At 43.6% G+C, this 15163-nt stretch overlaps 2 protein-coding genes across 2 annotated transcripts in view; both read right to left on the bottom strand.

Annotated features, from left to right (window-relative positions):
- PES1 (pescadillo ribosomal biogenesis factor 1) overlaps positions 1–15163 on the bottom strand; it is a 426838-nt gene that overhangs the window by 381685 nt on the left and 29990 nt on the right. The window lies entirely within an intron of this gene.
- The window catches only part of MORC2 (MORC family CW-type zinc finger 2), an 84376-nt gene that overhangs the window by 39546 nt on the left and 29667 nt on the right, over positions 1–15163 (bottom strand). The window lies entirely within an intron of this gene.

The raw sequence follows: 15163 nt of genomic DNA, 5'->3' as shown, positions 1-15163 counted from the left end.
ACATGGAACATAAGCAGCATGAACACAGGAAAGCTCAACACAATGAAAGATGAAATAACTACAAATTGACATCTCAAGGCATCAGCAAATTGAGATGGACTGGGATCGGACTCTTTCAGTCAGAAGAACACACCATTTATTACTCAAGATGTGAAAAACAAAGAAGAACTGCATTGCTTTTATAGTTAGGAAGAAAGAACAGTACTTGGCTGCAATGCAATCAATGACCAAATTAACATGGATTAGACTTTGTGGACAACCTTTAATATGACAATCATTAACGTTTATACTCCAACCAATGCAGAAGAGGAAGTTGTTGAGCTTTATGATCAAGTCCAATTTGAAATCCACAGAACATGCAAGCAAGATGTGTTGCTTGTGACTGGAGACTGGAATGCCAAAGTTGGAAACACTAAAGAAGGCAACATAGTTGGACTGTATGGCTGAGGAAAACATAATAAAGCAGGAGACAAACTTATCAATTTCTGCCACTCCAACAATTTCTTCATAGCTAATACTGTCCAAAACAATGCCTCTATACATGGATACCATCAGATTGAGTACACAGAAATCAAATTGATTGAATTATTGCTAAAAGGAGGTAGAGTCGCTCAATTACAGCATCAAAGACATGGCCAGGTGACTGCAACAGATCATGAACTGCTCAAGTGCAAGCAACAAGTTAAGCTAAAGAAGACGACCAGTCAGTTTCCACAATCAGTTCTTGAACATATACCCACCATTTTCAAGGAGAACATCAGGAATTGCTTTGAACTCCTGAACTTCATTGTTGGGAATGAGAGGAATTATGGAATGGACTTAAAATAAATTGTTACAGATGAATGTGAAAAGAGACTGCCAAAAATGAAGAAGAGAAGAAAGCAAACTGGGTGTCAGAGCAAACTGTGGAAACCGCTGAGAAGAGAAGCCAAAGCCAAGAAAGACAAAAATCTCAGAAAGGAAATTAACAGTTTCAAAGAGTTGTTATAAGAGACAAGAAGCAGTATTCCAACATCACCTGTAAAGACAATGAAGATAGAAATAGACATGGAAAAACAAGGAAAGTATTTCAAAAAATCTCTGAACTTAGAAGGAGCTTCCAACCTTGAATTGTTAACCTAAAGCAGGCATGTCCAACCTGCGGCCCACGGGCCATACGCGACCCTGAACAGCTAGTAGCGTGGCCCCCCAAAATCATAAACTTTTAATATTATTTTGCGATTTTTTTCATGACTCAATCAGGCAGTGCTCGAGCATAGACTGCGTAAGGTAGAAACAATGGAATGCTGTGTAGGGGAGGGGGCAATACAGTGCTAACACTGCCGCCGCCTGTTACACATGTCAGCTTGTGGCAACTTGGTGTCATATATAATATTACAACCTACTTACATGTGTTCTGTGATAACAGGCATTTATTATTATTAAGCAGACATTAGTTTTCTTACTTGGTTATTAAATTTTGCTTTGTTTATTTGCCTACCTAATAATTTACAATGGGCTTGTTGTGTTATTTCTTTAAAAAGATATTTATTCCTAAATAAATTTATTCCAGCATGGCTTCAATGTCGTTTCAACAGGAAACAGAACCCAAAGAAGAAAAAAAAAATTGCAGATGAAGGAAGAGATGCAATGAAAAATGGACAGATGAGTACTTTTTTGTCGAGACAAATACTAAGGCACTATGCTTAATTTGTAGGGAAAATGTGTCAGTTTTCAAAGACTACAATTTGAAAAGGCATTGTATGGAAAAACATGCTGCCAAATTCAAAGCGTATCAAGGAACTTGTCGTAAAGGCAAATAGAACTGAAAAAAAAACCTGTCGTCTCAACAATTTTTTTAAAAAAAGTCACAGCTCAAAGGGACTTTATTATAAAAGCTAGTTACTTGGTAGCAGATCTGATTGCAAAAAAATCAAAACTATTTACCGATGGTGAGTTTATTAAGCAATGTATGGAAAGTGTGGCAGATATAATTTGTCCTGATAAAAAAAGCAATTTTTCTAAAATCAGTTTGTCTCACCAGACTATAGCCAGGCGAATTGAAGAAATAGGAAAATCTATCAAAAGAGGTTTGAAGAGTAAAGCTCCTAATTTCAAATGTTATGCCTTGGCGATGGATGAAAGTAGTGATGCTACAGATACGGCTCAACTTGCCATTTTTATTAGAGGTATTGATAACAAATATAATGTCACTGAAGAAATGGCTTCTTTGGTGCCATTAAAAGACACAACTAAATCTCTTGATTTGTACGAAGCACTAAAAATGACATTAAAGTGATTTCCTTTAACCACTGTCAACATACCTGGTATATCTACTGATGGTGCCCCGGTGATGGTTGGTAATAGTGAGGGACTTACAGAATTGATAGAAGACGATGCAAGTGCCGCCGGCAACTCAAGTATCACTGCATTCTACATCAAGAAAATTTACGCGCGAAAGCTTTAAAAATGGATAATGTCATGCAAATTGTCATCAAAGCAGTGAATTTCATAAGGGCCAAGGGATTGAATCATCACCAATTCCAGGAGTTCCTTAGAAGTATGGATGCTGATTATGGGGACATCATTTACTTGCGTCTTCAAGGTGAAAACCAACTTATCACTGCAATGTTTCAAACCATAACAGCGTTTGAAATGAAACTTGAAGTATGGCAAGCTGAAGTTATGGAAAATAATTTTATACATTTTAATACGTTGGCTAAACACAGTCCTGTGAACAGCGAGAAATATGCAGTCTTGCTTTTCAGTTTGGTACAGAAATTTGAGAACAGGTTTCAAGATTACCAAAAAAATCATCAATATTTTGGTATATTTTTGACTCCATTTTTAGTCGACATAACTATATTACCTCCGAATTTTCAAATGGAATGCATAAAGTTGCAATCAGACATTCAACTCAAAGAAAAATTTGATCATGTCTCTCTACTGGACTTTTATAAGACCTATCTTCCCAGAGAAAAATATCCCCTGCTTCACAATCACGCCTTATTCATGACATTCCTTTTTGGCAGCACGTACATTTGCGAGCAGCTATTTTCAAGGATGAAGCACAGGAAGAGTAAAATTAGAAAATTTCTGACGACCACCTTGAGAACTCACTGAGAATTGCAACCACTTTCATCGAACCAGACATCGATGCATTAGTTTCACAAAAACAAGGTCAAATATCCCACTAGTGTTATGTTGCCCTCTTTTTAAAAAATTTATAGTAAAAAAATATAAAAAATAAATGAGGTTTTATTACTTACATACATTAACTATACTTAATGTATGGCCCAAGACAATTCCTCTTCACTCAATGTGGCCCAGGGAAGCCAAAAAGTTGGACACTCATGTGCTAAAGAATGCCAGTGGACGGACAGTAACCGATTCAAAGGAGATCAAAGGAATGGAAGGAGTATACTGAAACACCATACAGCAGAGGTGTCAACATCCAAGATACCTTACAAGATATTCCTTAATTACAAGAACCTGTAGTACTAGAAGATGAAGTTAGATCAGCACTCTGGTCATTACCAAGTCAGAAGGCTACAGGAACTGATGGAATACCACTGAAATATGGCAAGCAACAGAAGAATCAGTCAAGGTTCTCACCAAGCTGTGCCAGCAAATCTGAAGAATGATACAGTAGCCAACCAATTGGAAGAGGTCAATCTACATTCCAACACAAAAAAAGGAGACTTAACAGAGTGTATCAACTATCATACAATATCATTAATTTCACATGATAGCAAAATAACAGGATCATCCAACACAGATTAGAGCCCTACATGGAAAAAGAGATGCCAGATGTTCAAGCTGGCTTTAGAAAAGGCGAAGGAACATGAGACATTATTGCTGATGCACGCTGAATAACTGAGAAAGCCAAAGAATATCAAAAAGAAATCAGTATGTGCTTATTAGATTATAGAAAAGCCTTTGATTGTGTCAATCACATCAAGCTGTGGAAATGCTTATAAAAAGGGGAATCCCAAAACATCTCATTGGCTTCATGAAAAATTTATATACGGGTCAGGAAGCCATAGTATGGACAGAACTTGGCGAAACAAACTGGCTCCAGGTCAGCAAAGGAGTGCAACAAGGCTGCATACTCTCCCCTTATTTATTCAACCTATATCAGACTTTCTCAACTTTTTGACCCTGGAAGAACTCTTGAAATATTTTTCAGGCCTTAGGGAACCCTGCATATTCAGGCTCAAATATAGGCTACAAGTTACAAAATTATTATATTTGTTTCATGGGTAGGCCTGTAGATATGCATTAACAGTGCTCTTAAATTAAAAATAAAGAATGAAACTTACCTCTTTAATGTGAAGTTGCCTGAATTTGAAATAATTTTTTAAACAAATCGTGATCTCCCAGGAAACCCCTGGTGACTTCTCGCGGAACCCTAGGTCTCCACGGAACCCTGGTTGAGAAACCCTGACCTATATGCTGAATATATATTAAGCTAGATTGGAAGAAGATGAGTATGATTTTAAAATTGGAGGAAGGAACATCAACCTGTGCTATGCTAATGACACTACCCTCATAGCTAAAAATGCAAAGGATCTGCTCATATTAAAAGTCAAACAGCAAAGTGAAAAAATGGGACTAAAATTACATATATAGACATAACTAATTACAACAGGTAGAACAACCAGCTTTAGAACTGACAATGAAGATACTGAAGTGGTGGATAGCTTCTGCTTTTTATAATGCAGCAGTCAAGAAATATGATGCAGACTAACACTCAGTAGAGCAGCCATGAAGTCCTTAGAAAAGATTCAAATGCCATGATACCCTTATATTACAAAGTTCAGAATCATGCATGCCATGGTATTCCATGTGACAATGTAATGATTGCCCTAGCCCAAATACTCAGACTCACAAGAGGCTGCTATATGAAATCTGATTTATTAAGGAACTAAAGGCAAATACAGAGAAAGCTGAGAATGAGCAAAAGCGCGCCAAATACAAACTTAAACCCTTGGTGCAAACGTATCCCGCCTCCCTCGTAACAGCCCCGCCCGGCACAGGTGCAAGCAATCGTCAGAGTTGCTAGCCTGGGAAAGTAACCTTGAGTGCAGTAGATAATGCAAATACATTCCAGAGCAAAGCCAAAAGATAAGTACTCCCATCCTCCCGAGAAAGATGAAACACGCATCCTGCTAATGACATGTGAAACGTTACGATGTATTAAAGACATTGAAACGGCGAACATGACATACCGCCCCCCTAAAAATATCCCTAGGGATCCGGCTTAGTGGGGACCCGGCTTAGCGGGATAAGCAGAGTGGAAACGGGCAACTAGAATAGGGGAAGCCACATCTGGTGCAGCGACCCACTCTGGATGAGGGAAATGTTTCCAACGAACTAGGTATTGCAGAGTATTGCGAAGGCGTCTAGAGTCCAAAATTTCTTTAACTTCAAAGTGTTGCTGACCGTCAATCATGATGGGGGTTGGAGGTGGAGGCTGGCAATGCCAGCGGTCAGAAGGAATAGTCGGTTTGAGCAAACTGCAATGAAAAACAGGGTGTAAGCGTTTGAGGTTATGAGGCAAGTCAAGTTTAAAAGTCACAGGGTTAATTTGAGCGGTAATTGGGAAAGGACCCACAAATTTAGGAGCCAGCTTCTTGGAAGGTTGTGAGGACTTTATGAACTTGGTGGAAAGGTAAACCGAGTCCCCTACTTGAAACGCCGGCTGAGGAGCACGCTTCCGATCAGCATACTGTTTGTAATCCGATTGTGCCTCAGCTAGTGCCTTTTGAATCATTGGCCAGGAGTCTGCCAGTTGCGACGCCCAATCACTCGGAGTGGCCGATCCGCCAGAAGGCTGCGGTAGATCAGGGATAGGTACAAAGTCTTTGCCTTGGGCCACCCGAAATGGGGTTTGGCCGGTGCTTTGATGCACTGCATTGTTGTAAGCCACTTCGGCAAAAGGGAGGAGGTCTACCCAATTGTCCTGCTGGTAATTCACAAAAGCTCGAAGGTATTGCTCCAGAGTAGAATTTAAAGCCTCTGTGGCCCCATCCGTCTGGGGGTGCCAAGCCGTGGACAGGGCTTGCTTCGTTCCCAACAATTTGAGGAACGCCCGCCAAAATTGTGAAGTAAATTGTGTGCCCCTGTCCGAAATTAAGCGGGAAGGACATCCGTGTAGCCTGTACACGTGTACTAGAAACAGGCGGGCCAATTGACGTGCCGACGGGATGGACACGCAAGGGATGAAGTGGGCTTGTTTTGAGAAATAGTCTTTGACCACCCAAATGACAGTTTTGCGTTGACTGGGTGGTAATTCAACAATAAAGTCCATGGAGATCTCATCCCAGGGGCAAGAAGGGGCAGCCACCGGCTGCAGCAGTCCTTGGGGCTTCCCCACCTTGCACTTAGACATCGCACAAACAGTGCAGGAGGCAATATAGTCTTTGACATCCTTACGTAATGTGGGCCACCAGAATTGCCTCCTAACAAGGTGCAAGGTTTTTACAAAACCGAAGTGACCTGCCAGCTTGTCATCGTGCGAACGTAGTAACACCTCTTTTCTGAGGCTTTCAGGGACGTAGAGGCGGTCGGATTTCCAAGCGAAGCCTCGATCAAAAGTAACATTGTTTTTATTTGCCAGCAACCAAGTATCTGTTTTCAGTTCTTTTAGAAACTTTTGTTGCAACTGGGAAGGAATTGACAAAGCGCTCGGCTGGGCGGCGTCCGCAGCGGGTGGCTGCTGCGCACGCGTTTGGCTACGCGTCACAGCCTGCATACCCAATTGGGGCGCTGTCCACAGGGTGCTAACCACTTCTGGCGCTGCCCCCGAGTCCTGAGGTTGCCTTGACAACGCATCAGCCAGGAAATTCTTTTTCCCCGGAATAAACTTCAAATGAAAATTGAACCTATTAAAAAATTGAGCCCAACGGACTTGTTTCGGGCTCAGTTTTCGAGGGGTGCTAAGAGCCTCCAAATTTTTATGGTCAGTCCACACCTCAAAGGGGTGATTCGCCCCTTCTAACAGATGCTGCCAAGCTTCCAACGCGGCTTTTACTGCGAATGCCTCCTTTTCCCATACATGCCAACGTCGCTCAGTCTCGGAGAACTTGCGGGACAAGTAGGCACATGGCTTGAGGCATCCTGTCCCGTCTTGTTGCATCAACAATGCCCCAATGGAATAATCGGAGGCATCCGCCTGCACCACAAACGGTTTGGAGGGATCAGGATGTTGCAAAATGGGCTCTTTTATAAAAGCTGCTTTCAGCCGCTCAAACGCCGTTTGACAAGCAGGCGTCCAGCGCAATAGCGCCCCTGGATTCTTTACTCTCCGAGTATCTCCCACACCCTTGGTTCGGAGCAGTTCTGTTAGTGGCAAGGCAATTTCAGCAAATCCCCTTATGAATAATCTGTAGTAGTTGCTGAACCCCAGGAAACTTTGAAGTTGCCTGTGGGTGCGGGGGCTTTCCCAGTCCATGATAGCCTGCACCTTGGCAGGGTCCATTTCTATGCCTTTATCTGAAATTCTATACCCCAAATAGTCAATTTGTGTCTGGTGAAATGCACATTTAGACAGTTTGGCATACAATTCTGCTGATCTGAGCTTACTCAGCACTTTTTTTACCAGAGACACATGCTCTTCCATGGTTTCAGTATAAATCAATACATCATCCAAATACACCAATACCCCTTTAAACAGATGTTCATGCAGTACTTCATTGATCAGTTGCATAAATACCCCAGGGGCCCCAGCCAAACCAAAAGGTAACACCTTATACTGGAAAGCTCCCAACGGGCAATTGAAGGCAGTTTTCCACTCATCGCCCTCCTTGATGCGTACACGATAGTAGGCTTCTCTTAAATCAAGTTTAGAGAAGACCTTCCCCTTAGCCAGATGTGACAACATGTCCTTGATCAATGGCAAGGGATATTTATTGGAAATTGAGACGGCATTTAATCCGCGGAAATCGGTACAAAGTCTCAATGTCCCATCCTTTTTTGGGCGAAAGAGAACCGGCGCCCCCACCGGTGAATTCGCCGGCTCGATGAATCCGCGCGCCAAATTTTTGTCCACAAAGTCTCGTAACAGAGTCAGTTCCTTTTTTGTCATGGAATAAATCTTTGGCTTGGGCAATTGGGTGTTGGGCACCAGTTCAATGGCACAGTCCGTCTTTCTATGGGGGGGTAATTGGTCGGCTTCCTTTTCGCCAAACACATCAGCAAACGTCCTGTACTCTGCCGGCAAGCCTTCCAGAGGAGGGGCCGGGACATGCGGAGTCGCAGCTGCCGCAACCCCCACCATCTCCTCTGGGGCACCCTTCCCCTCAGTCGCTTGGTAGAACCCATCCCTAAACGTGATAGTCCGGTAAACCCAGTTTATTTGGGGATTTTGCTGAACCAACCAAGGCACCCCCAACACCACCAAGGGACCCCCTACTGGAGCCACGACAAAAGACAAACCTTCCTGATGGCTGCCCAGCTGCAAGGATACCCGCCCTGTGAAATGGGTGACCGGTTTGCCCCCTGCCATGGACCCATCCAGCTGTGTAAAGGCGATGGGTCGCTGTAAAGGGAAAGTGGGTAGCTCCAGAGCCGCTACCACATCAGGGTGCATTAGACACCGGGAACACCCCGAATCAATCATGGTCCATACTTCTACAGTCTTGGATTGGGAGCCCAACTTCAACTTCACCGTGAGAATGCGGTAACTGCCACTCACCGATGAAGGCTCGCGCCCTTCTTCCACCACCTGCCCTGCGGCGCCCTTTAAAGCAGGTGGCTGGCGTTTCCCGCCGGCTGCAGGATTTCGGGCTCACCCTCCTCCTCGTAGAACATCGCATCGTCTCCCACGGTTTCAGCCACCGCAGCTTTCTGCTTCCTCGGCAGGGCAGGGGACTTCGTCGGCGGCTTGCCGAGCCGTTCCTCTCCCTTTGCCTTCGGGCACGCCGCCACTCGATGCCCCTCTTTACCACATCTCAGACACAGGCCTTTTGCATACCGCTTCTCTCGCTCCTCATCCCAGGGTCGTTGTCCTGGTTTCCCCCTGGTGCTCGATGGGCGGCTGGGCTTCACCTCCCGCCCCGATTTGGCGGTCTTTCGATGGGCGAAGATCTCATGGGCATGCTCAGCCCTCCCCGCCAGTTGGATCCATTCGTAGAGCGTATATGGGTCGTCCCTCCCCAAGGACCAGCGCAGCACCTCTGTATTCAGGCCATCCTTGAATAGCTCGATAATGGTGGCTTGGGACCAATCATCCACCTTCCCAGCAAGTGCTTTAAACTCCAGTGCATAATCAGCCACGGATCTTGACCCCTGCTTAAGTTCCTTCAGAGCTCACTTTGCCCTCTCTTTCGCCAAGGGATCCTCGAAGTGTTGTCTCAATGCCCAGAGGAACTCATCGAATTTCTCCAGTTCAGGCGCTTCCGACTGGCACATCTGGACATACCAGTCTGCCGCCCTCCCTTTCAGCTTGGTGGCAATGGTGATGATCTTTGCCTTTTCCGATTGAAAAAGCGACCCCCATTCCTCCATGTAGGCTTTAGCATTCGTCAGGAAAAATGAGAGTTTGGTTGGGTCCCCATCAAACTTGACAGGGAAGTCTCTCATCCCGCCCCCCGCCGGGCTGCGCCCCGCCACCGGGGCTGCAGGGGTTGGTACCTCCCGGGCTCGCGGCGGCGCGGGGCCCGGGGACGGCCGCGCCGGCGATGCTGCGATTTCCATCTGGACCGACTGGTCCCCTTCGCGCCTCCGCGCCGGCCGCCGTTGCTCTGGGGACCGCCCATGGGACGAAGGAGTTGAATGCCGCTGGCTTGATCCTTCCCGTGTTTCTCTCAACGAGGTCACATCTAGGCTCAGCTGCTTCAGTATAGTTTCTAACGAGTCCATTTTTGACTCCAGTACTCGGATACGATCCGGGGTGGGGGAGCCCTCCGTTGGCTGCACCTGCACCACGGTGGGGGATAATGGGTATCTCTGCCTCCAGGATGGGCCCCCTGCCACCGTGACATCCCCTTGGGTCTCATCCCAGGTGACCAGCTCGCCCGGAGAATATACGGTAGTCTCCGGGGCGGTTTTCAGACCCTCGGCTTCACCCTCCGACTCGGAGCTCGCCTCTTCTAGGATGGCTGACAGCTCCCCCCCCTGGGACGGTCGGTCGGGCCGCCTCACGGTCGAGTCCGGTTCCCCTTCTTCCATCATCACGATGTCGGGTTCGGTCATCGCTGGCGCTCTCCCTCACAGGGTTAGACAACTTGTCTTTTCCTGGACAGGGGCCAGCGGAGTTAGGATCTTAGATTCTCAGCTTTATGTAATGATTGCCCTAGCCCAAATACTCAGACTCACAAGAGGCTGTTATATGAAATCTGATTTATTAAGGAACTAAAGGCAAATACAGAGAAAGCTGAGAATGAGCAAAAGCGCGCCAAATACAAACTTAAACCCTTGGTGCAAACGTATCCCGCCTCCCTCGTAACAGCCCCGCCCGGCACAGGTGCAAGCAATCGTCAGAGTTGCTAGCCTGGGAAAGTAACCTTGAGCGCAGTAGATAATGCAAATACATTCCAGAGCAAAGCCAAAAGATAAGTACTCCCATCCTCCCGAGAAAGATGAAACACGCATCCTGCTAATGACATGCGAAACGTTACGATGTATTAAAGACATTGAAACGGCGAACATGACAGACAATCTATGGAAGTGAAAGTTGGACTTTAAAGAAGCAGAATAAGAAGAATATTGATGCCTTTGAACTTTGTTGTTGGAGAAGACTCTTGAGAATACAGGAAACTGGAGAAAGAAGCCCAGAAGGGACACACAAGAGAGTGTTTTGCTTATGTGAAGAAGGTCAGAGCTCCTTTTATGGCAAGGAAGGCAACAGACAGTGGACATGATGGACAGGAATTACAAGACCAACAAGCAATCAGAGAAAGGTGGCGGGAATATACTGAGCAACTTTACACAAACGAAAATCAAAGCCAAGGCACAGGAGAAGAACTGCCAGAACTGGAACCTGATATCCTGGAGGATGAAGGAGAATGGGCACTCAATCAGATGTCAAACCCCAAAGCCCCTGAAGTTGATAGAATACCAGCAGAGCTACTGAGACCACTGCCAACAAAAGCATTGACAGCATTATGTCCAAGTGTATGGAAGACTGGTCAATGGCCAAAAGAAAAGGAAATGGTATTTATTCCAATGCCGAAGAAAGGTGACACAAAAGTCTGTTCAAACTATAGCACCATCGCCTTAATACATGAGAGTAAAATTCTCTTGAAGATCATCCAACAATGTATGAACTCAACCAACGAAAGATAGTTACCAGATGTACAAGCTGGATTCTGAAAAGAAAGAGGAATGTGTGATCACATCGCCAACCTTCAATGGATGATGGAAAAGGCAAGGGAATTCCAAAAAGACCTCTACATGTGCTTCACCGACTGTACAAAAGCTTTTGACTGTGTTGATCATGACATGCTCTGGAACTGCTTGAAAGAGATGGGAATATCATCACACCTCACCCAACTGATACCATCTCTGTATTCTGATCAAGAAGCAACTGTAAGGACAGCATATAGAGACACAGAATGGTTCAAAATTGGAAAAGGCACTTGTCAGGGTTGTATTCTATCACCTTCATTATTCAACATGTACGCAGAAGTGGTCATGAGAAAGGCACATCTAGAAGAATCTAATATTGGGGTAAAAATTGGTGGTAGGAACATCAACAACCTTCGTTATGCAGATGATACAAAACTGCCGGCAGAAAGTAAAGAAGATCTAGAACAGCTAATCGTAATAGTCAAAGATGAAAGTGAAAACTTGGATTGTGCCTTAACACCAAGAAAACAAAGATAATGACAACAGCAGAGAATGTGCAAGTCAGTGTTAAGATCAAAAACAAGGTAATTAAAGCAGTAAAGGAGTTTAACTTCCTTGGCTCTAAAATTGATCAAAAGGGTGACTGCAGCCTGGAAATCAGAAGACGTATAGCGCTTGGAAGAACAGCAATGACCAGTATAAATAACATCTGGAGAATAAAGATATCAGCCTCCCAACCAAATGCAGACTAGTTAATATGATCATATTTCCAATAGCTATGTATGGTTGTGAAACTTGGACTTTGATGAAGGCAGATAGAAGATAGATGCATTTGAATTGTGGTGCTGGAGACGACTACTATGCATCTCATGGACAGCGAAGATTACCAACAAGGAAGCCCTAGACAGAGTCAAACCAAAAATATCCCTGGAAGCCAAGATCACCAAACAAAAACTGTCATACTTCGGTCATGTTATGTGAGCCGACTCACTTGAAAAGACAATTATGCTGGGATTGGTCAGTGGTAAAAAAGAAGGGGCCGCCCTAGGACTCACTGAAGGGACACTGGAATGACTCTGATGGAACTAAAGGAAGCTGTAAGAGATAGAAAGGCATGAAGAGCATTGATCCACAAAGTGACCAAGAGTCAGACACAACTGAATGGATAGAGAAGACACTAACACATCTGTGCCTCCTATGCTTTTAATACAGCAACATATTCATCTTAATCTACACATTTTTCCATTACAGTAATCACTAAACTTTTACAATTTTTTTTAATTTGAAATAACAGCCTGCACACTTCCCAGGTGCAACACGCAGCCCTTAAGAGCAATAGCATATTCTGTTATTGTCTTCTCAAAGGATTCTCACAATTGCTTTAACTCAACATAGCAAATAAATTAAAAGTAAATTAAAAATAAATTACAAACCAAAATAGTCATAAATCCAGAGTTCTTCATATATTGATAAATTCTGAATTGTGATATACAGCTGAACACTATTTTCACATCTTTAAAGTGTACTGATCTTCATAATATTGTATTAACCAACCTACAGATATTAAATCAAAGTGGGGCAATACCAGGACATGCTCATATCACATGCATAAATGTTCTTTCATCTACTTCGTTATTTCCAAAATAATGAGGTTGTTAGCCAATCCATTTCTAATGTACTTTGAAGTCAGATAAACAAGAACATTTTTTTAGTTCAATTAATCAAAGATCTAAGAAACATCCTCTATATTAAAAAAAAAATTCAGACTGAAGTAGCACGTATGCCAGAGAATACACAATGAATAGGCTCGGTGAATACCATTACATAATGTATTAACTGCAGTCTTTTACAGTATTCCCAGACTCTTTAATCTGTGGACAAAAATTGTGCAAATACCACACAATAGTAGCAGTAGAGATATACTGGATGCAAAATCTAGTCCAGGCCTGAACAGCTTGTAGAGGGGGAAGGCCACATTGATAAATTAAAAATAATCATAATATGTGGCACATTGACCAACTGTTTGATGGCTAGTGGAATGGCAGCAGTGCTGGAGCTGGCAGCAGCCGTGAAGCCTGGAGCCATTGGGAGCATTTGGCTATGTATCTTTTGGGGTGACGACAGCAAATGTATTGACTTTTTAAAAAAACACCGTTGGCCGCATGCAGCCTGTGAGCCGTATGTTGTACAGGCCTGACCTAGTGAGATTTCTACAGCTTAGATAACTTCTTCAGGAGCTTGCCACAGTACAAACTTAGCTACATGAAGTTTCTGTTAGCTTCACGTTGCTCCTGATTCAAAATATTATTTTACTGGGATAGCTCAGCCAAGAGATTTCACTCAGAGCTATCCAACTTTGGAGGGCCTTTGTCTTCGAGTTTAGCCTGACTTTTCTTGACTTTTTCTTGAATTTGATTCAGTGCCACCTCAGCATTTTATCTAGATTTTTCATCACCTAGATCTAACTATCAAATGTTTTTTGAGTCCTCCTGTAGAAAATGATGTGATCGCATGAGAGCCTACACCGCTCAATTTATGGGTTAGAGGAGGAGCTACTCTAAAGCAGGGCTTGGTGGTTCCTTGTATTGGTCAACCTTTATCCATCTGTGTTATTTGTGACTTTGGGATGTCTTATTTATGTCCAACTGGCTTAGAAGTTAGTAGCTCTATCACATTACAAAAATCCAATTACATGTCAGATGACTACCATTCTCCAATTATTTCTGCCCAGTATGTTCAGGCAGAGGGGGTGTGCTCCAAGTCCCCTCAATTAAAAATTGTCATCTTATGGGACTGAGGAAGTATACCTTCTGTTGTCGTCCATGCCCTCTGTAACAGCATCTCCCCAGATATACATATGGCATCCACTCTCCTGGGGTTCCAGAAGGTTAAGACCTGGCTCTGTTCCCAGGCCTGGGGTCAGCATGTTTGTGGAGTCCCTGTCATTTCTTTTACCGTTATGGTTATTTTTTACACCAGGTTGTCATGTTTTGCTGTCATGTCTTTTGGAGTGGGAAGCCATAATAAATTTTAAATAATACTAAAACCTTTCTTCCTATCCTAAAGTTCCGACCATCTTGGGTAGAAGACAGCCCCACATGGCTTGGCTCCAGAGTACCTTAGGACCATCTTCTCCATATCATCATAGATCTATGTAGATAATCTCCAAACTCCACTGTTGGTGGGAAATATAAACAAGTCTACTACAGATGTTCTGCATCAATTCTTCATTTTCAGTAGTATCTTGTAACGCACCTTGTCTTCTACTTGTTTGTTAAGCAATCTGTCTCAGGAGTTCATGGATGAGCTACATATTTGAAATTATGTATATAAGACTACTTCATTACAAGCATTCCTTTGATCTGGGAATATACCGTATGTCCAACTTCTTGCAAAAAGTTATTGAGGCTATCAGTTCTCATTAATACAAGTTCCTTTTAAGTAAACAGGAAACTTGCAGCTTGTTCAAAATAGCTGACTGTGTGGACTACTTTCTCCAGAAACATCTACTCCCAAGCCAATGGTTCCTGACAATGGATGCTTCATTTGAGAGGCTGCCATCCACAATGCATGTGATCTTCAACCTTGGAAGAAAACTGCTGTAGTGTTGATGTTGAGAGGGTCATATAGATAGAAAGGGACTGCAGAGGTAGGAAGTAGTGTTATTCATATGTAAAAGAAGTCATCACTGTAGAGACCCTATGTTGAAACACTGCCATATGGCGGTGAACTGTGGAAAATCTGAGATCCTCAAAACCTAAGATTTAAAATATTCAAGCTCTATACCTGATGGAACTATCTTTCTCAGTACGGGGCATCTCTTTCCCTGAGGAAACAGAATCTTGCACTGTTGTCTACTTCCAGGTTAAAACATGTGAGGCAGCCAGTGCTT

This window comes from Candoia aspera, chromosome 15 (genome assembly GCF_035149785.1).
Source record: "Candoia aspera isolate rCanAsp1 chromosome 15, rCanAsp1.hap2, whole genome shotgun sequence".
Lineage (NCBI taxonomy): Eukaryota > Metazoa > Chordata > Lepidosauria > Squamata > Boidae > Candoia > Candoia aspera.
This window is presented reverse-complemented; position numbering and strand designations above follow the sequence as displayed.